Genomic DNA, 21,815 nt, shown 5'->3' with positions numbered 1-21,815 from the left:
TACCGTAATATCGTTTAAGACAAATATGTTTATAAATTTGTTTTCCATTCCTGGTATTGCCTTTGTAAGTGGACTTTTTCTGTTTTAAAATATTCGCTAAAGTACCAAAGTTAAAATGCCGTAATTTTTTAAGATGTTCTATGAAAAAAATCGGTGGTCGTTCGTTGATGCATTTAGCATTCGATTACAAAGAATATTACCGACAATGTTTTCGTTTATTATTTTCCACCTCGTGAGACGTTTCATGAATCGTGGATTAGAAGACCTTTAAATCGAGAATGATGCACAGTTCTTTGCACTGAATTGTATACTTTGCTAATAATCTTCACGCCTTGCACTAGGCAGTTGGGATTAATGATTAATTTCAAAATCCTGGAATTTCTGGTTAAACCTTTATGCAAGTTCTGTTGGTTTCTCTTCCTCCTAACTTGACACTACATCTTTAGATCTTCTGATCAGGTATGCCTATTCTTGTCACTCCATAATTTCTTTGGGGTAAATTATCACCATTCATAAACTCTAGCATAAAAATTTACCATGAATGGTAGTCATATAAAAAGATCTTTGATTTTCCGTCAAACCATATAAGAAAATTAATTCCGGACGTTAGTTCTTCAATTACTGATTGAATATCATTACCTTTATCTCGTAATCTATAATAATTAAATTAATTTTTTTCAAAGACTTCATCTCTACTGTGAATTTGTACATTGATAAATTATAATTTCCTTGATATTGTTTGTAGTGACCCATTTATGGTCCTCAAGGACTGCGGGTTGTGTAAATAATTAAATAAATAAATAAGGTAAAGGTTCAATAATTAGTGATTTCGCTCCTGATCATTATTCTGCATCATTCACCTGGCCAAAAATCACTGGAGGCGCCACCACTGACCTAGACTTGCACGGGTGTACGTATTTTGATTTGTACAGATATTTTGCTCTATCAATGTACCTATACGCATAAGAAGAAAAAAATATACAGCATCTCCAATTGATGCAATCATGACACTTGTGGAGGATTTATTGGAGTTAATAATTCTTTCTGGGTGTTTCGACCCTCCTTTAATGATTATACCTCTAACGATGCTTCCAGAACAATTTATAAAATATTGCTTTCATCATAATTAAGATTACATGATCGATCAAGCTCACTATGGGAAACCTCCGAATTATTAAAGTGATTATTTACACTTTCATCGTTTCTCGTCTTTTCGACATTTCGGTATGCCTAAACTGATGATGCTGTAGAAATTAATAATCCATTCTCTATTTGTCATTACATCAACAATTTGTAAATTTATAATTGCGAAAAATTGAAAATAATTGAAACATGTCACAATAAAAGAATATTAATGACTGAAATTCAGTAAAGAGAATAATAAAAATCTAAATCTAAGATGGACATAAAAGTCACATCAATAAAATTTAATAAAATATATATTATGGAAATCCTTACAAAAACACAACGAGAATAAATCCAACCCAGTACTCAAAACCTTTTGGCACTTTTTGTGCTGCTGCTCTTTAATCTGCATGTCAAGTGTGTTATCAAATTATTACCAGAAATCTCGATGCTTTATTATGATCCCAACCAATTATAATAAAAAAATCTTTTGTTGGGCTTGTATCCTCCATTATATTTATTACTATTTGTGTTAGGTCGGAATTTATGTCCACAACTTCCCGCTCGCAAGAATATGTGATATACTGGAAAAAGGTTTGAAAATTCAGCTGGACATTTTCGAGGAATACTTGCAATTCAAGTATGACGTCTTGATATAAATCAATTTGTAAACGTATAAGCAAACATTTCAATAGATAATTTTAAAGAATTTACATATGATGATGAGATTTTGAGGGATTTAAAGTTTATGCAACATGGTATCATCCCGAGTTTAAAACCAACATCAGTAAATCAATCAATGGAGAAAAGAATGCTCAGCTCAGAGTCACGCGAAAGACCTAATAATGACCCCATGAAAGTTCCATTCGAAACAAGAGGATGATCATTCACGATCATTCACGATAATAGGATAGACTTTGGAGGAATTATGAAGTGAAAATAGTGACGGTTATGATGATTGTTGGAAAAGCAATAAATCTCAAGTATAGGTGTATCGATGATAATCGGCGTAACTCAGCTTTATGGCATTTTCAATGAACTGAAAAGAGGTAATCAACCCCTGTTAGGCTGTTGTGTTGTAAACATCCGCAATTCCAGAAGGCATGAACTGGATAGAATAGCGAGCGAGGTGCAGACTCTGGTCTGCGTGCATGAGGTGCACTTAAGTTAACGTTACCTCGATTCGAATCACTTATTTCTTACTCGGAGCAGGTATGTATAGTTGCAAGGAATACTCTCGCCTCGAGTTACGAAGAACGGACCGGAGCCGCGGACCGTATATAATATATAAAGAGCGAGGAAAGAGAAAGGATCCGATACTTTAGCTCTAGCTCTGCATTTTGTGTGGCTGCCGACCAGCTCCTATGGTTCTTTATATGTAATGCGCACGTGCGTGATATCGCGAATATAATAATATATATCCCCTATTTCTGTATATCTACACCTTCCGAACAATGAACGCTATATGGTAACAATCAAGTCCTTTGTTACGCGAAGGACCGACCTCTACACATCATTGTTCGATGTTAGACAATCCCTGTATATTATTACGCGCATATGTATCTATTTCTAATGTATGACTTGCTTATCATATTTTTCAATTACCCGCGAACAAATTTATACATATCTGCTGTTTATTCTCCGTCGTGTCGCGAGAGTAGAGTAACATGTTTACATGTCCAAGAAAGCGGATCAATCATTTCACCCCTACTCGTCAATATTCAATTCCATTTATTCTCAGTTTGAAAATTCTAGATTTTCAAGAATCCGATAGATTTCAAATTGCGCCTGTAATTATGACTCTAAAGGGAACTCTAAAGGGAGAGAATTTCGGGGAATCTTTCTAAGTGGTACCCGACCGTTTCCCCGAATGGGAGTTCCCGAACACCTGTTTATTGGAAAGTCCAAAGTGCTGGCTCCAGAGAACATAGGAACTAAGGATGTTGTCAATTACTTTTTCGAAAACTACATCATTGCCAAACCAGCAGCTGGATGAGGATAGGGACGATCCAATACAGTCGAACCCTAATACCCAGTCAACTTTTGGAATGTTTACGACACTATACTCTACTTGATTCCACATTCCACATTTCAGATTTCACATTCAAAATTTCAAATTCTGGAATTCAAATTAGTAATTAGTAACAAATACTCGGAAGTATGTGAATAAAATCGTAAATCGTGAATAAAATTATTCGGAAAATGAACTATTTCGAGAAACAATTGTCCGAAAAATGACCTTTTCGGAAAAATAAATCATTCGAAGCAATTTCAATCCGGAAAACGAGTTATTCATAAATTCGAGAATCGATAGAACAAAAAAAGATATATACAAGGGTAGAAGAAAATATGAAGCATACATTTTTACAATACAAAGAGATTTTTATGAAACATTAAGAAACAAACTAACAAGATAAATAATTAATGTTGCAATAAACATTTTAACAATTCTTAAGAAATTTCAATTTCTAGATTTAATTGTTAAAAAATCAGAAAAATGAATATAATGAGTACCTAAACAGAAATGGAATGTTGTGGTCAGACCAGCAAGGACACTTTAGTAGTAACGGAAGTTTTTTGTCAGTCAATTTGTAAACTCATTTTCTATACGTTTATACTTGGAAATAAAATTTCATTACTTTGGTGTAGAATGGAACGAGTTTATTGCAACTTTCAGAAAACGATACTGTTTAGGTGCTTGTAAATTTTAAGTGTGAGGTTTTCAAATTTTTTGAAAATTATTATGACACTTGAATTAAAATAATTAAAACAGCAGAGCAATGTTAATATCTAGAAGTATTGCCTCAGAGACAAAATGCAAAACTGAGAAATAATATAAATATTTCACATTCCCAAGTTTGTTTAAACTTGTGAATAAAAACGGATCATTTTCACATCCACTTTCTTTTTATTTACTTACTACTACTAGCTTTGGGTAGAATTTCCTCGTTAATATTTTTTATTTGATTTAAATTTAACTTATGAAAATAATTGTCAACTCGAAATTTAATGATCATTATTTAGACAGAAATGATTTACGAGAGTTGGACGTCAGTGTGTGTACATCTTCACTATAGTTGAATGGGTACATTGAGGTACATCATTATTTTCAATATTATTAGGACTTTTAATAAATGAATGAAGCTGGAGATAGAGGAGTTTGTTGAGCGGTTTACGCAAAGTCTCAATGACAACACACTCTTAGATATTTCGTCATTCATTTTTTTCAAAACAACACTTTCATCTATAAATAATTCACAGAGTGGATAGAAAAATTATTCAACTTCTTTCGCTTTCAAAAATAGAAAAAATTAGTATTTTGTTTTAAAGAAAATTCCGCATCAACTTCAATTGGATATAAAACTTGTTGCATTGAAAAATCATCCTCAGATTAAGAAAATTCAAAATAGTGGATCCAATATGGCGACCAAAATTTTTTTAAACTGACTAGATCACGGTAAAAAAAGTTCTCCTGAAGTAGAGAAAAGAATCACTGTAATAGTTAAACGTTTAGCAGGATTGGCGGCTTGGCGCAATGGATAATCCATTTTCCCTGCAATAGCGAAAATGATATTTCTTGCGTTATCTTTTGAAAACAACAAAACATTTCCAATATGGCTGTCCACTTATATTCATTTACTCTGGATCGGAAAAACATTATGACTACTGCATTGGAAATCATTCACTGAATTAGATGTATAGATATTTTATATTATTTATGTTCGAAATTAGCTGTTATTCATCGTAAAATTTTGTGCCATGATTTTCTTGCAATTCGTTACCTGCTGTGAATTTTCTGGGTCGCTGAATCTAAATTTCATGTCAGTTGCACAAAATTCAAAATGGCGGATCGAATATGGCAACCCAATATGAAATTTCAAAGAATTTTAATTTAATAACAATTATGTAATCAAAAATTTTAAATTTACAATATTTTAATTCTCTTTATGATAATTGAATTGAAGATGATTGGTAATTTGTAAAATAATTGAAATTTTCTAAACTCCATTAAAAAGAATTGAGTATTTTAAAAATTTTATTGGAATTTTAAAAAATAGTCGAGAGAAATATCTATCAAAACTCTTAAAAATTATCTAGATTTTCTTAAAACTTATTAATCAGAGGTTTCCGCGTTGCTGGACTGGATCCATCCATTTCGAGTTTTATGTCTGTTTTATATTATAGTTTTATATCCGACATCAAAAATTAAATATGCATTCAGTGACCCTAAGGATCCCCGAAAATACACTGTGTAGGAAATAACGAAACAAGATCTGCTTTGGAACATCTTTCCCCCATTAGTTTTAGAAATACTTAATTACTTACATTAATTAACAAGCTAGTGACATTTGTTAATTATCTTCATATTGCTTTTCTAATCAGTCTAAGATTCCTATATGTATATGCAAACATTGTCCCATTATCATAAACAAAAATGAAACCTCTAATGCGTCTTAAATACGGGAATTAATTGAAAGCTTGCGTTGAAATGTTGGTACTTGAAAAAAGGGAAAAAAGGGAAAAAAGGCAATAACCTATTCCCAGGAAATAAAGTTCTTCCTCCTTATTTTCAACAATTTCATAAAATCCTTAGCAGTGTGATAATAATCCTGTGCTTCCAATTTAAATATTTTTTCTGCACATACGTACGCGGCATTTACAACTTTTACAAATACCACATTTATAATCCTCTATTTATGCGGATTTTGTTTATAATTTTCATTTTCTTTTCTTTTATGCGATAATATATAAACCGAAGAGACTGTTTCCGCGTTTTGTACGGGTCCCAACTTATTATTAAAACTCTCGAATAACGTGAGTATGCGATTATAATTGTATAACATACGCATATGTCTTCGTGCTTTTTTCTTCAGTCCTTTATTCAGTATCGGTAACCCTGGCCGAATGTTATGAAATCGAGTTATATAAAACGACTCTGGGTGTCCGGTAATTGCAATGAGTGAAAATATGAAAGCAAAGGGGTTTTCGTTGCTCTCGCGAAGACGAAGGTAGAAAGAAAGAAAGAAACATTTTTTGCTCAATCCACAATTTTATTATCAGGGTCGACCGACTGTGTAGTATTTTCAATCCCACTTTCGATTAATAAAAAGTTTACATTCCACATTCTCAAGGGGACAGAAGGTGCAAAATGTCACGAAATGGATGTGAAAGGAGCACTCGAGTCCTACACTTAACGATGAAAAATTGAACCTTGGACTTTTGAATTTAAGCCGGGGAGGGGAGTTGATACTTTTGTGCGTCACTCTAATTAATAAATTTCGGAATTTGGAAATCCATTAATTTTAAAATTGCAAACGATACTGTTTGTACTGCAAGTTGGAATTTTTTGGTACTCTGGTAAAAATACATTATCAAATTTATAAAAAGCAGTAGAACAACAAAATTTGAAGCAACAAATTTTTAAGTACGTTTGTAATTTCTAAATGAAAAGTAAACGGACCAGAAAACTGACTTTTTCAGTCTTTCCTAAAGATTTCAATTAAAGTTTCTAATTATTTCAATTTTTTTAAATTATTTTCAAAAATTCAAAAGTTTTCAAAAAATTTTAATCACCTGCAATTTTACGAAAACTTTATTTTTTCTAAATTTCTGAATTAAATTATTCAAAACATTAATAATTTTTGCTGAACAAATATATTAAAATACTTATTGTTATTTATTCTTCTTAATAATTTGTAAAAACTTTAGGTATATATTTACTTACAAAATAAACTCGTCAGAAAACATAGTGTCGCTTAACTAACCTGAAACAAAAAAAAAATTTTTTATATTAGAATTATTATCTAAAAAGAAAATAATGATAACAAATACTAATTTTTATTAAATAATTCTATTAATCAATATTCAAGCCTCGAACTAAATTTCGAAATGGAAAATAGTATCAGAGTGTCATAAAATGTTCGTAATAGTTGCAAATAGTCGCACATTATTAATTTACGCAGTACAATGGGTATGCTTCGTGTGTGAATAAAATGCATTATATATAAATGTGCACTAAAAACACAATTCAAATTATTCTTACAATAACCTTTTTTGAATTTTAAAAATGTTTTTGAGGGATAAGGTGCTGGCTTAATCTCTCCACTTGAGAACGCCAAGATGGTCAACAGGTGGCGAGGAATCTGATTTTATCAACTGAACTGCCATCTGACGGTGACCTTGGCGTTCGCAAATGCAATTTTTTAAATCAGACAGTTTTGTTCAATTTTTTTTCTGTAAACAATTAATATTTTTTATAATTTTCCGCAGTCTACAATTTTTCTAAATTTTTAATTAATATTTACGTTAAAAGGCTACTTTTGTTTCAAAAGTATGAATTTTTCTACATCCTAATTAAATTTTAGTAAAAAAAGTAAAAATTATGTAGTAAAATTTAGGTACTTTGGACCTGACCCAAAGTAAAAAAAATCCCTCTAAAATAAGTTCTAAAATTTACTCTATTAAAAGTTGTTATTTCCAAAAATAACTTTTACTATTATTGAAGAAGAAAAATTTTAGTTTATGTTTATGATTGTTTACCTTGATTAATAAATATTTTTTATATTTTGTAAGACTAAAAGTAATTCTTACTGAATATTTCAAATGTATTAAATTTTTAAACATCATTAGGTTGTACTGAGAGTTAATTCTCCTTATGTAAACAATTAATTAATAATTACTATTAAAAATTATTAAATATAAAAAATAAAAAATACTATAGTGACTGTGGTAATAATATTGAGGGGCTGGATGCTGTAATGGAATACGCGCCATTTACTTAACATTGCATCCAGCCCCTCAAATTAATTGTATAGTGATAGTTAAAAAAATTGTTTAAATTAAGTTTTTTGTATTTGTTTATTTTTTGTTGTTATCAACTTTTAATATTTTTGCATAGAATTTCGGATTATTGAAAGTAAATTTTAATAAACAGTTTTAAAAGTACTAAAGCTATAAGTTGACCTTGCGGCAAAAATGTCGTTAACATTAATTAAAGTCCGTTACAAGATCAGCTCCTTGAACTTTAAAAAGATTATAAATTTTCTCATTTTTCGCAAATTAATTATAAGAATGTAGGCACTTGAATATTTTTCAAGAAAATTTAATTCCAAGCGGTAAATTAAACATTTAGATTTCTATTTACCTTTTCTATATACTATAAATATTTTGATTTTCTACTTTTACTTTATCATTATAATATTATATGTTTTATTGAATTCAAAGAAAATATATGCCTTTTCAATTAGATTAATTAAGTTGACAATTCTTCTGTAGGCAATTATGAAGAATTAATTTGCATGTATATCTGTTGTTAAAGTAGTTATTTGTGAAAAGATGCAGACATTATTTTATGTAATAGTAGACGATCTTAAGGGCGCGCTCGTCTTGTAAATTTATGCCATTTGCATGAGGCCCTTTATGACTCATCACTTATCACGGTAAACTTTTATTAGAAATTTTTCCCCCATAAAAAAGTAATTTACACGCTTCTAAAGAGGATTTCATGATTCGCCGGGGGCATGAGATTGGCTTGTGTCGTCTCTGCAATACGCCAACAGTCTTGTCCTAGACATTTTATCGCACACTGAAAAGTCCTATCACACAGTGTTACCTTCTTCATTTTTTCACTCTTTGTTTTTGTCAAAACCCAAGCAATATCTCTCCAAACAAAAATACCAAACTTAATGATTCTTGGGCTAAAGTGAAACTAAGTGAATGTGTAGTCGGGAACAAAATTACAAAAATCCTCAAACTCATTTTTCTTCGGTGCAATTTGATAAATTTAAAAATAGTAATCATCAACGACATTTTTCATCCATATTTTTAAAAAATGGAAATACAATTTTAAATTAAAAACTGTTTCAGTGAAAGTGTAAAAAATTTTATTTTTTACACTTTTAGCCAATATGAAAGTTGAAGATTAAAAACGATAAAATTTTTAAATTATGTTACTGAAATCATCTCTTGATTTCTAAAATCTTCTAATCTTTATACAATGACTGCAAAATTACTCTAGCCTTAAAGTGACAGAAATAAACTTGTTCTCCACTCTCACTGAAACACATTTTTAAATCTAAGAATATCGCGTCAGGATTTTTAAAAATTTTGAATTAATTTTAAAGATTGTTTGAATTAATCCTAAAATTTAAAAATTGGTAACTGGATGTTTTTGGGGTCGCTGATTAGAAATTTTATTCTTTCCAAAACTGTTTGAAAGAATTATATTAAATGACTGCATGGAGAAAACTTTAGGAATTAGCGAAGAATGTGGAATTTGATGAAGGCAAAACTGTGACATCTTGTCGTCATATGTCAACATTCACGTAGCGCTTTTATAACATATTAGAATCATGACTAATGGAAATAATTGAGCAAAGTAATTGAAGAAAAATGTGGAAAAATGAAAAAAGCGTAAATTCATTGGATTTTTGAAAGAAATTTCATCAAGGCACATGAAGTAAGTTGTTGTGATTCAGAGGAAATTTTAACCAAACCCATCACGAACCTGACCTACATTCCCTCCGTGTGGTGTTGCACGTGTGACAGTCGAACGTGTCTTCCAACTTCAACTTCTATGCCGACACTCGCACTCGCACTCGCACTCGCACTCGCCAAGGTAAATAGGTTGTGCATGCATTGATTAAAAATAACGAAATTGCATGAGAGAGAGAGAAATCGAGACGTTCGTTTTTATGAAAGCCCACAATTATTTTCATGATACGCGAAAATAATTGAAATCCATTCTCCGTTTTAGAATTTATATTTCACTTTATTTCATTATCTCTCTTATTAAATCAGAGAAAAAGTCTCAATTAAATTTATAACATTTTCCACGAAACGAATTTTAGAAAACTGATGCACGCTGCACGTTCAGTATTTGTGATTTATTTTTTTAATGCAGAGAAAATAGTTTCTCGCTAATAATAAATTAATAATAGTAATTTTTCCCTTATATTTGCTAAATGGTCGCACTATCAAATTTATTGTTAATTGACGAGAACTAGTTTCATTTTTGATAGTATGTATAAATATGGCCATTTTATATTTTAAGAAGAGAAAGTAAGGAAACGCACTGCAAAAATAGGTGTCTTTTTTGATATCTTAAAATAAGATGTAAGATGGAAAAATGGTATCTTACATCTTAAAATAAGATGTTTTCTAAAGTATCTTACTGATTTTTAAGATGTTTTATACGTCTTAGATATAATTTCTTCTATCTTAAAAAAGTAAGATACTTCTGTAAGTTTTTTAAAGTATCTTAAATTAAGATGTTTCTGTCTCAATAAGATGTTTAGCGATAAGATACTTGTGAATTGTAAGATGCGAAAAAATTTTAAGTTACTAAAAACTAAGATACATAAAATGTCTTACATATAAGCCCATAGTTAACCTCAAAACTTTTTTCCCGAAAAATATGCTGAAAATATGTACGAAGATGCTTTTAGTATCTTAAATTAAGATATTTTAAATGACTAAAAAGTGACTACAATAACATCTTAGAAATGACTGCCAAAACATCTTAAATAAGATACTTCTTTTTGCAGTGCGGAAGTAAATTAATTTCGGTAAAATTTATCAAAACAAGTTTGTGTGTTAATCGGAAATGTGTAGTATAAAAGACATAAAGTACAAGGACTTCCTACGCAAAGTCGCAAAAGAAAAGGGCAACACAAAACTAGTAAACACTGTAAGAAAAAATGTTAAATGGTTGTTGCGCACTTAAATGCACATACACCGCCCAGACATGATATTTTTGCCGGCAATATTTTTCACGCCTAATTGAGGTTTGAACACGGTAAATTCAAAAAGTAGTTACACGATACTCACACTCTGCGGTCAGCAAATGTCAGCTAGTTTTTACATGAGCCATCATTTGTAGTGTGTAGTGCAATAAAGCTGTGTAAATTAGCGCATACAGCAAACACTAACTTAACGAGGAAGCTACAAATGCCTTTTTCTTCTCATATTTGATGTACAACTATGTAAGCGCCAGGAACAAAAGTAATTGAGTTATTTGCAAAACAAAACTTTTTTTTGTTACTCGCGCCTCGTAGGGATAGCGAAATAATGATGAATTGAATTTCTGCAATTTAAAGATGATTTCCAACGCGACTTTCTAATCAGAGTAGTTAACATTCCAGCATTAAAAACAAATTGCAAATATTTCTTACGTAAGCCAAAAAAAGAATATTTGACCTTTCGGGAAAATATGTAAAACACTTTGTAGATATCGTAAAAGTGGTACACTTTCTTTAAAAGTCGAAATAAAAAGAGGTTATACTTTTATAGCAGCAGTAATATTATTTTTATAATCAGCAATAATACAACTACACTATTGCACACATATAAAAAACCATTGCGAATGTATAACTACGACAATTAGTTACTGCGCATGTATAGTGACCATAATTAACCACTGCGCATGTGCAACAGGCAAGAGCACTTTTGCGCATGTATGACTTCTACAAATAAACGTCGTAACCTTAGGTCAGGATGTTCCGTAAAGACAGCTTCCGTGAATGTCACAGATTTTTCAAACACTTTTGACACCCCCCAATTTGGCTCAGACTGCGTTCCAAGGGGTAAATATCGGAAACACCCTCTAGTTAAATTTTAACTCCCCAGGGGATTCTATAAAAGTCGCACCCATTGGGGAGTTAATGCCAAGGGAGTTGGATAAAGAGAGTTAAAACTTTACACTCCTATGCTAACTCCCCAAGGAATAAATAATTCGCGCGGATGTTGATGAAGGGAGTTAGAAATTAACTCTCTTTTGGAGTTGATTTTTAACTCGAAAAATTTAACTCCCAACTCCCGAGTCCGTTAACTCCCTAAATTTTTTACAGTGTAATTGATTGAACAGCAAATAAATTTACATCACAGTAGGAATATTGGATTGATAAGTTATAAGCGGAACTTGAAGTAAAATCGTCGAAATTTCACACTATTATAAAACAATTTTTTGTTGTAGTGAAAATAAAAGCGGTTTTACACAATTCAGTCAATAAAAGTCTTGTTGACTCAACCAAATCATGTTTATGTAATAATAAATCATTTTATAATACCATTAATTCTTTTTTGGGAGAAATAAAAAATATATCTGATAATAATTGGCGGAGAAAAGAAAAGTTTGTATAATAGCTTAAAGAAGTGTTTAAAATGGTTTTCTCATGAATAAAATGAGTTTTTTTCTTCCAATATCCAATATCAAAATAGTTTTCTATATGGTGTGTATATGCATAAGTGTGAAGCGCGCAAAACAGGTCACGTTCTACAAATCATCATTAGTTTGCAGCGCGAAGCACTAGATTATTCACGGACTGCTTTATGTGCGCACACCATCATTGCGAGTCAAGAAAGAAAGTAAGTCGAGCAGTCGCGCGCACTGTAGAAACGTTTTCGAAAGACTTGGAGGCCATTGTGATCAAAATGAGAGCAATCGATATACGCAAAATAATATTACCTAACTGATTATGTACACTTTCGTGTGTCGAAATATTTTCAGTTTCTGATCTTAGAAAGCAATAAATTCCAACGTTTTCTATTTTGCCCTAAGCCAACAACGATTTCTAAAACCACGAATCTATTAATCTTTTTTTCAAAACGGAGAAGGAAAAACAATAATATATTTCTTTTGTTAAATAATTAATCTCCTGGTATTGTAAATAATTTCCGATCGAAAGATACTGTCAATTGAAAATTAGTCAGTTTGAGATATCCACTTTCTAAATTTGAATATTATTGTGGAGGGAAAAGTCATCCACTAATCTGCTGTCAAAAGTAAAAACCTAGGAAATCGCAATCGCTTTCATTTGCTTTAGATCAAAAGCTGATGTCAAGCACTTTTTTGAGATTTCAACCCCCCTGTCACGCAATTTTACCAAACTTACCAACTTTTGCAAGAGAAATAAATATATATATATCTTGTGAACCGAAAACAAAATTTCATATGTGCAAGAGAGATAGGCAGATATAGCACTGTCTCTCTTAAACTGCAGCCTGCTTTGGTTAGAGGTGTAAGCGGTGTAAGAGCGATGGGTATTTTACTTGCCCAACCCTGGCGCGCACTTTACAATTTTACATTTCGCCTAATCTGATTATTTTGATACTCATGCGACACATCTTCATAGGATATGAACAAACATTTTTGTTTTTGCATAATTAAAACGTATTTATTGAAAATTTTTATCTTCAAATATATATGAATTATATAAAAAATTAAAAGGACAGAATACATTTCTACCTTTTCTCTTTGGAATAAAAATAATATATGAGTTTTGAGTCTCTTCTTTTTCATTCTGAATTCAGAAGAACAGAGTTTGAAAATAGCTATTTTCTGTCCATTTCTGAGTCCCGAAAAATAATGGTGGTAAAAATTTCTATTATTTATCACTAAAAGGAGAATGGGATTATTTTAAAATTGTGTGGAATTAAATAGCTATAAACCTGCTCGCCAGTGCGAACAATGAGGATTAAGACACCATAGATACAATAACGAGAGTATTTCATCTCAGTCTTCTGTTAAATCAAGGGCAAAATTGCCTAACAATGGATTGTCGGAAAGTTACGGTTTTTCAGTTCCAGAGACCACAGACTCCTTTCGATTTCTGATGATTTCTGAGGAAGATCACTGAGCCTACTTTCCCTTTTGATGGCGCCGAGATTGATCGAGGGATTCGAGGGAGAGGGAGAGGGTTTCCACGCGAATGATGAATCAAAAGTGACGTCTTTTAATGGCTGTCACTTTATGCCAAATGCGAACGGGATTCATTGTCAGAAATTTCCCTGAAACCGCTAGCTTTCACTTCTCTGCGAAGAATGCGAAGGCTGAGTGAGTGCAGCTACACCTAGAACATACACGGAGTAGGCAGTAGTTGTGTACGAGCTCCCTCTCGTTTCCTTTTCTCTCCAGAACGGAAAAGGACGGAAAAGGACGGAAAAGGACGGAAAAGGACAACAAACGACAAAGTGCAGCAGATAAAAAGGAGAGATAGGCAGAGAGAGAGGAGAGGAGAGGAGAATTAAACGAGACTGTCCGAGAGATTTGAACGAGTGGAAGAAGGAGACTGCTCTGGCGCGTATGGGCGCGTAGGCAGAGTCTACGTACGTAAATACTCGCAAAAGGGTATTTCTATCTCTCCGCTGCTTCATTTAAGTCTCTGCGGAGTTCTCTGGATCCCACCCACGCAATTATAAAAAGCACTCCGCAGAAGAGTCCTGACATGACAGGAGGGAATCCCGTGAATGATGAACCTGCGGAACGTGACGGCTTGCCAAGGATGACCTGCCATAGCGCCGAGTCCGAATCAGGCGGACTGTCATCCTTTCTCAAAAACAAATTTACTGGCACCCGGTTCTTCAACCTCGCATTCTGTCAACGTAATCCGTTATTTACTATATGCCCTATTCCATATTACATTATTCGAGCCGGCGATATAATAAATCTTGCACAACTCCGAAGAATAAGGTTCAATAAACCTCATCAGGTGCTTTTTTCTTCCCGCTGCCTCTTACTTTCGGTGATCTGGTTTCACTGTGAGGCTGTTTGATTTTCGAAACAAACTTTTATTTTGTTATTCTCGTTCTCTGTAGAAAGAAGCTTTCAAAGGGTCCACAGGTTTTTTTTTCTGTGTGTCCAAGAAATTCGTCAAGTAGGTGACGAATTTATCATCCGTTTGTTAAATTTTGCATTACGTCAAAAATAATATTTGGAAAAAATTCTCCAAGTTTCATTTTTGCACTTTGGTTCTGTATTGTCCAAAATGTAGCAAACTATACTTTTGGAACGCTTCTAACTTAGGATTGGTTGTCAAAAAATCTTAAACTTTGATATATAGGGTAAGTGCTGCTATTTAAAAACACGTTTTATTAAATATCTCCGAATCATTTCAATTTTTACTTGGGTATGGATAAATTTTAAATAAGTATAGGTATGTAAAAAAGTAATTCACAACCGAAAATATGAACATATATAGGTATTATAATACATTTAGTACAGTTTTAAATACTTTTTATATGACTACAAACTGTAAACCAATTTTTCCAATTTTATACTAAAATTTTTTCACTTCACTCGAAATACAATCTTAAATACGATTGGTAAGCAGTAAATAACCATAAGAAAAAGTTATAAAATTGGAAGCTTTACACTTAAAAAACGCTATTTTTTTAATAAAAATGCCAAGTGTAGAAAATATACAAAAATTTATCCAAATTTAAAAGTACATATTCAAAAGTTTTAAAAATATCAAAAATAGCGAAAATTTAAAAATTTGTTGTAACTTTTTTGCAAATATAGTTGTAGTAAAATCGCGCAAAATATTACTGTATTATGTTTTAATAATAAGAGAAAAAGACGGCTAGACATTAAAAAAATAAAAAAAATTTTTTCAAAATGTAACCTAAAATTGGACAGTTACTTTCAGTTTCCACTCACCCATATGTGACGCGCTTTGAAGAAAGGTATCTGAAGAGAATGTATGTAATGTAATTTTTGGAGTAAAAATACAGAAAGAGATCAGCTCTTAATATAAACATAACCTTACAATGTTTCTCTTCTCATGTACACCTTCCTTCAAAAAGCGTCACATATTTAATGTGCGGTTTGAGTTTTACGGCTTGCGCATATAATTATAACAAAATTTTATACTTTCGATTTTCGATAAAACTTCCAATTCGGTTTCAATTCAAATCAAAATTCTATCGGCATCCCTTTGGAAATGCGGTGAAATTCTCACAAAAATAATGATTGAAATTCCAATGCAATCTCCAGAGCGGTCACTTTCAGATGAATATTTTCATGTGTATCGTTAAATATTTATCTCAAAATCATCGTAAAGTTAAGTTAGAAATTTAGGAAATAAAATTAATTATACGAAATTTGTCTCTGTAGTTCGAATGTAATAAGATTTAAATACTAACTTTAAATATTTCGAAAGCGTAACTTCTTTGTGGATATTATAAAAATTCCAATTTTCAAAGTATATATATTAATATTAATCTTACAATTTAAAAAAGCTTCTCTTGAATGATTAAACATCTAATTAGATATCTTCAGATAAATTCATAACGTAATTCAACTAGTCAGTAACTCTTATTTAAATTTCATATTTTCTGGAATTTAAATTCCAAATTTCGAAAGTGCTATTAAAATTTGTAATCAATTTTAGAAACAATGACCAACTTGGAAATATTCCGTACAAAAAGTTCTTCAAAGAAGATTCCCTCTGCGATTAAATATCTAAATTCCGATAATTATTACTGGAATTCTGATGGGTTTCCATATTGGTTTTTAGATATTTTTCAATATTCCAGCTTTATTCCGATTGGAATTTTGACTGACATACAACTGTATAGGCTTCGCACTTATCTATATACTATAAACTTTTTTTTTAGATTTGTGTCACTAAAAGCAATTTTTTTTGATAATTTGCACTATACACTATAAATCCGCTAATAGTTGAAATAAAATTAATATTATTTTCTTCAAAATAATCATAAATTCAGAAACTAACATTTACCTTGTTTCAGAAACATATCAAAATTTTTGTTTGCGAGAAAAACGCGTTTAAAGTTTTCGTAACTTATTGCAGTGAGTGAAGAAAGGGTCATAAAAATTGCTATACCTTCTTTTCTTTTGCATATTTCTTCAAATACGTTTTGGGACAATAATTTTATGATATACTAAGGCACATTTGAAAGCAAAAAAAAAAAAAAATCAATTTGTTTGAAATCCTTGACCAGGAAGTCGCCTTAAAAATGTTTCCAATTTTCTTTTTATGAATTTTGACCCAATTTCATCGGGAATCGAAACAAAAATCAAATTCCTGCTGAAATTTTTAAGAAACCCAATAATAGAAAATTTCGACAAAGAATATATATATATACGTTTATAGAATTTCGATGAAATTTTGATTCCTATATGACCTTCCACAATACAAAACAAAAACTTGAAATTAGATTTTATGAAAATTTTGTTAAGAAATAAAATTTCTCTGAAGTTGGTGATTAATATTTGAAATAATATGAAATAATTTCAAAAGATGTTAACACATTAAAAGTACAATTTCTTGACAGTTTTAGTTATTGCACAGGATAATATTGTTGTTGTAGAAACATTGCAGTTTAAAATGTTGAAGAAAAACATTATAGCAGTGCAGTACACACTGCAACCATGATAAATAGTAATGTCGGAGAGTTGAAAAACAATGTTGGAGGAACAAGTTTAAACACTAAGATTGAGATGCAAGCTATAGAGAAAACAATGTTAGGAGTATAGAATGTTGTGAACTATTGTTCAAGAATAATTATGGAGACCAATTGTTGATAGGAATGTTGTACAATAACATTATTGTTAGCAAACTTTTTTTCTTAACTTAAAGAGTTTAGAATTTAATAATAATTTAACGAAAAATTAATTGAGTAAATGATTTACTAAGTGGAATGGACTCAATATTAATCATTTGGAGAATGTTTCAAAATATATGTAGATTCTACTTTTTTTGAAAAAAACTCTTTCTCCTTAAATTTTAAATTTCGAAAGTTTATTAGAAGTGTGTGTGTGTTAAGTTGTCTATTAATAAAGCGTCGCAAATGCCTAAGTATAGGCATATCTATGATTCATTGAGTGGAAAATCCTGGTATTGGTGAGACTTAATTGAGAAGGAATTTCATCACCGAATTTCATTTTTCCTCAAATATACAAATTTTTTATTGGGCGATTTTAACAGACTTTTGGAATTTTTTATTTTTGAACAATAATTTCTTATGTATTCAAATTCAGATATTAATGAACGTGTTTTAATAACTCTACAGAACTACGTGACTGAATTATATCTGGAAATTTTTATCAAAAAATAATGAAGATGAATAAGTTTAAGAATTTGTTTTCATTCAAATAGTCTCTAGACTTTCAGCATAATCATTCCTTTTTGGATCTGCAAAACAATATTTTGTCTACAAACAAGATTTGTTTACAGTTTCAAGAATATTTGTTTAGTTTCAAGATTATTTCTTTTACAGATTCATCAATATTTGTTTATTGTTTCAAAAATATTTTTTTACGCTGAGAAAAAACTTTGGTTTTCAAAACAAAACATTTGGATCGTATTTAAATCAAAATTGTATTATCAAAGCAAAAAGATGTTTGTTGTCCTAGTCAACAATTAGTTGGGACAACTAAATAAGAAAATGAGGCTTTCGGTTGTCCCAACTGAAGTTTCTTGGGACAATCAACATTTCTTTTCTTTGATCAATAAAATTTTAGATTAAATACGAATAAAACGCTTTGATGTCGAAACTAAACTCTCCTCAGTAATAAAATCTTTGATTTTGTTTAATGTCTCACAGTGGTTAACAATATAGACAACAAAATTAATTACTTGGAATGGAAGTTTTAAGGACAAAACAAAAAATGTTTGTTGTCCCAGATAAACATTGGTTGAAACAACGAAATACAAAAAAGCTTTTAGTTGTTCCAGCCAAAGATTTTTGGAACGCAACCAATATTTTTTCTTGTATTGACAAAATTTTTGTCTAAAAACAAACCAAACGTTTTGTTGTCGAAACCACTCTCCTAATAAAAGTTGTCGATTATTAAAACGTTTTAATGTTTTTTTTAGTGCTACAAACAATTTTGGAATTGGCACAATTTCAATAAGGATTATTCGATTTTTCACCTTTAATTTAGTTTAGATTTTACCGCAGAGTGTTTGACAATATAGACAGCAAAGTTAAATACTTGAAATTGAAGTTTTAGTGACAATTATTGTTTCATTAACACTTTCACATTTGAACTTGCTACAATTTTCTTATAGTTCCAGAATATTAATAATATAGTATTGAAACAATTTGCTGATATTGTCGAAACTTTAAGTTTCTGTTTAGGACAAAAAAATGAAAAATTGAAAAGAAATTTGTAATTATAATAAAATTTGCAGTCTGGTAATCGGAATGATTACTCCCAATGAACACCGGGACTTTTTGTTCACGTACATCCTGGAACGATGATGATAATCGGAGACATAAAGACAACCGAAGAAGTTAGTTAGTTGCCACCCAGGCTTTAGACTGACTGACAGAAAAAAGGAAGAAAAAGATGTCCAAATGATGTGAAGAAAGATACCCAAAGATCCTCTTTTTGACTCCTTAATTAGTTACTTTTCCTTCACTATTTTCTAAATTTAAACGCAGTAATTGTTGCACTAAAGTAATAACAATCTCGACATTAGGATTGAGTTTAATTCAATAGGCACTTTAAGCTCTCCAACAGTTTAAATTATACTGAGGTTTTCTATTTGAATAATGGAATGTAAATGGATGAATGCAAACCAGGGAGAACGTACAGAAGTGAAAGACACTTGAAAGACAAACGTATAACTCCAATAGCAAATACACCCATGATTGTCGAAAAAGGAAAAAAAGGGAAAAAAGGAATTGAAGAGCTGCTTTGCAAGTTTTGGATTACTTTCCCCACTCTCGATCGGAGTGTGTGTTGTCTGCGTTGCACAAGACCACAAGAGGACATCCGAGTCGGAGTCGAAGCTTCCGCAATCCTGCTCGGAATCAGCCTTTGGAATTCCGTAATTGCAATTTCTTGTGCGCCAATACTAGGTAACCGAGTAACCCGCGGAAGAATGCGAGTCCTAGCGAGTCACTCACTCTCTCTCTCTGTCTCTCTTTTCTGCTCGAGGGAATCCTAGACGCGAGATGTGTTGTGATGGTACCGTTACCATCAAACACATGGGCGCTGACGACGGGGATGACGTCGAGGATGAGCGAGGATCACCTACCTTGACGACTGGGACAACAGCCTGTCGGTCCGGTCACCGCCGCCCTGCAATATGGTCCGTGGCGAGTGTCGGCGAACAATAAACACTTGGTTCGTATAATCCAGAAATAGTGCAACTCGAGTCACGGAACTGGTCGCGGACACACTTTCTGATGAAAGACTGGAGACGGAAACCGCCGCGTCGGGCACTGCACGGGCACTGAGGCGAGATCCACCCAGAGAGTGCAGCAGCAGTTTGCCGCCGCGCGGACAGCCTTGCGAGTGAGAGTTACAAGACGTTCACCATCTTGGCAGTCGCCGCGGCGCATGCGCCGTTAGCTGGGCCAGCGCTCGGCCCGTGACGTCAGAAATAGGACAAGGAGCTGGTGGCCTTTGAGCGCCTTTGAGCGCCGGGAGGGGAGGGCCACTGAACTGTCTCTCCCTTCTAACGAGTGTTCGGGCCGCTCGGCAGGGGGCGGTCCGGGGGACCCAGAGCCCCGGGCCCGCAATTTAAGGGAGCGCCTTGTCGCTTATTTAATAACCCTGATATAATCGCAGCGCCCTAACGCCCAGCCGCAGTCACGGAAGTTTATTCTAAATAACCTGATCAGCGCGCCGACCCTTGCAAAGAGCCACTCCGATTAAACTAGACAGTAAACATTTAATGAGCTACTGGAATTTAACACTGAAATGTCACACCTGTTTTTTCAGCTGACCCGTTACCCGCTCCGTCTTCCTTCTCCGCTTCATTATTCCCCTTCGCTCTTGCACTGCACTCTCCAGAACAACAAACCGGCCATTTCGCAACACGCTCGCTTCGCAATTAAAAAAGGAGGCGCAAGTGATTTATCGAAACTTATAGTTTTTAATGCGGATTTATCAATACACGCACTTGTGGAGCTAAAGATAAGTATTGGGATTGGGAATGGGAATGGATTCCTCAAAGGCACAATCTCTTTCTTGGAATAAAAGGTGTTTTGCAAATATGTGGGAGTCGCTGAGTGTCGGCTAAGGTCACTGATCCAAATTTCGACTCTGCCCTTCTGATTTAGTTATATTGCCTTTTAACCGAAGACAGTGGAATTGATTATACATGATACAATCGTGAAATATACATTTACGCAGAAAGTTATATTTATTATATTTATATATTTTCCAGCTCAAGTGAAATATTATTCTCCGGGAAATTTTTGGATGTTCCCCTGACAATTCCAGCCAATTTATTAAAAATTCCACGGGATTTATATTGTAAAAATTTTGAAAAATTGAAAATACTCTCTAGTGTAAAAGTTCTTTTTGGGGATGTCATCGAAAATTTAAGAAATATTTTCCCACATGAAATTACATTGAATTTAAGTCAGAATTCTGTCCGAATTTCCGATTACAGCTGTGGATACATTAGAATTCTGATTGACATCGGAAAACTAGTAGAATCTTATCAAAAATTGAATTCCATTGGGAGATCCGTTGAATTTCTGTTCTATTGAAATTATATCAAGATTGCATTTGAAATTCAGAACCAATTCCCCTTTGAATTACATCGGCATTCCGATGGAATTCCCAAAGATTTCTAAATATATATTTGGAGACAGAGTGTGCTTTCTACATTTTTAATATATTTTCCGAGAGTGCTCCGGAAATGATCCAGGAAACTATACTCCCGGAGACTCCACTGAATTTCCATGAATCTTTCCAAGTGGGAATCCTTACGAAATCTCTAGGGATCAATTTCTTGTGAATCTTTCCAAGTGGGACATTATGTAAAACAAAATTCAGGAAGTTTTCTTACTAATTGAGCTGTAAAATAGTTTTGTTGGAAAAAAGTAGGTATTATTTGTTTAAAGAAAATTTCAGAATTATTAGCAAAAGAAAATGTATATAGAGCACTATTTTAAGGACCACTAAATCGTTATATTAGTTC

General features: G+C 32.4%; 1 protein-coding gene across 2 annotated transcripts in view; it reads right to left on the bottom strand.

Annotated features, from left to right (window-relative positions):
• LOC122505758 overlaps positions 1 to 20,188 on the bottom strand; it is a 110,852-nt gene extending 90,664 nt beyond the window's left edge. The window contains exon 1 of one of the 2 annotated variants that reach the window (XM_043617598.1): positions 19,917 to 20,188. The gene's annotated coding sequence lies outside the window, so the exon portion shown is untranslated. The remainder of the gene's footprint in view (positions 1 to 19,916) is intronic. The other variant, XM_043617576.1, reaches the window with a different exon arrangement.
• Positions 20,189 to 21,815: the final 1,627 nt, after the last annotated feature.

This window comes from Leptopilina heterotoma, unplaced genomic scaffold, assembly GCF_015476425.1.
Source record: "Leptopilina heterotoma isolate Lh14 unplaced genomic scaffold, ASM1547642v1 Lhet_113, whole genome shotgun sequence".
Taxonomy (NCBI): Eukaryota; Metazoa; Arthropoda; class Insecta; order Hymenoptera; family Figitidae; genus Leptopilina; species Leptopilina heterotoma.
The sequence above is the reverse complement of the archived record's forward strand: the minus strand, read 5'-3'. Positions and strand labels throughout refer to the sequence as shown.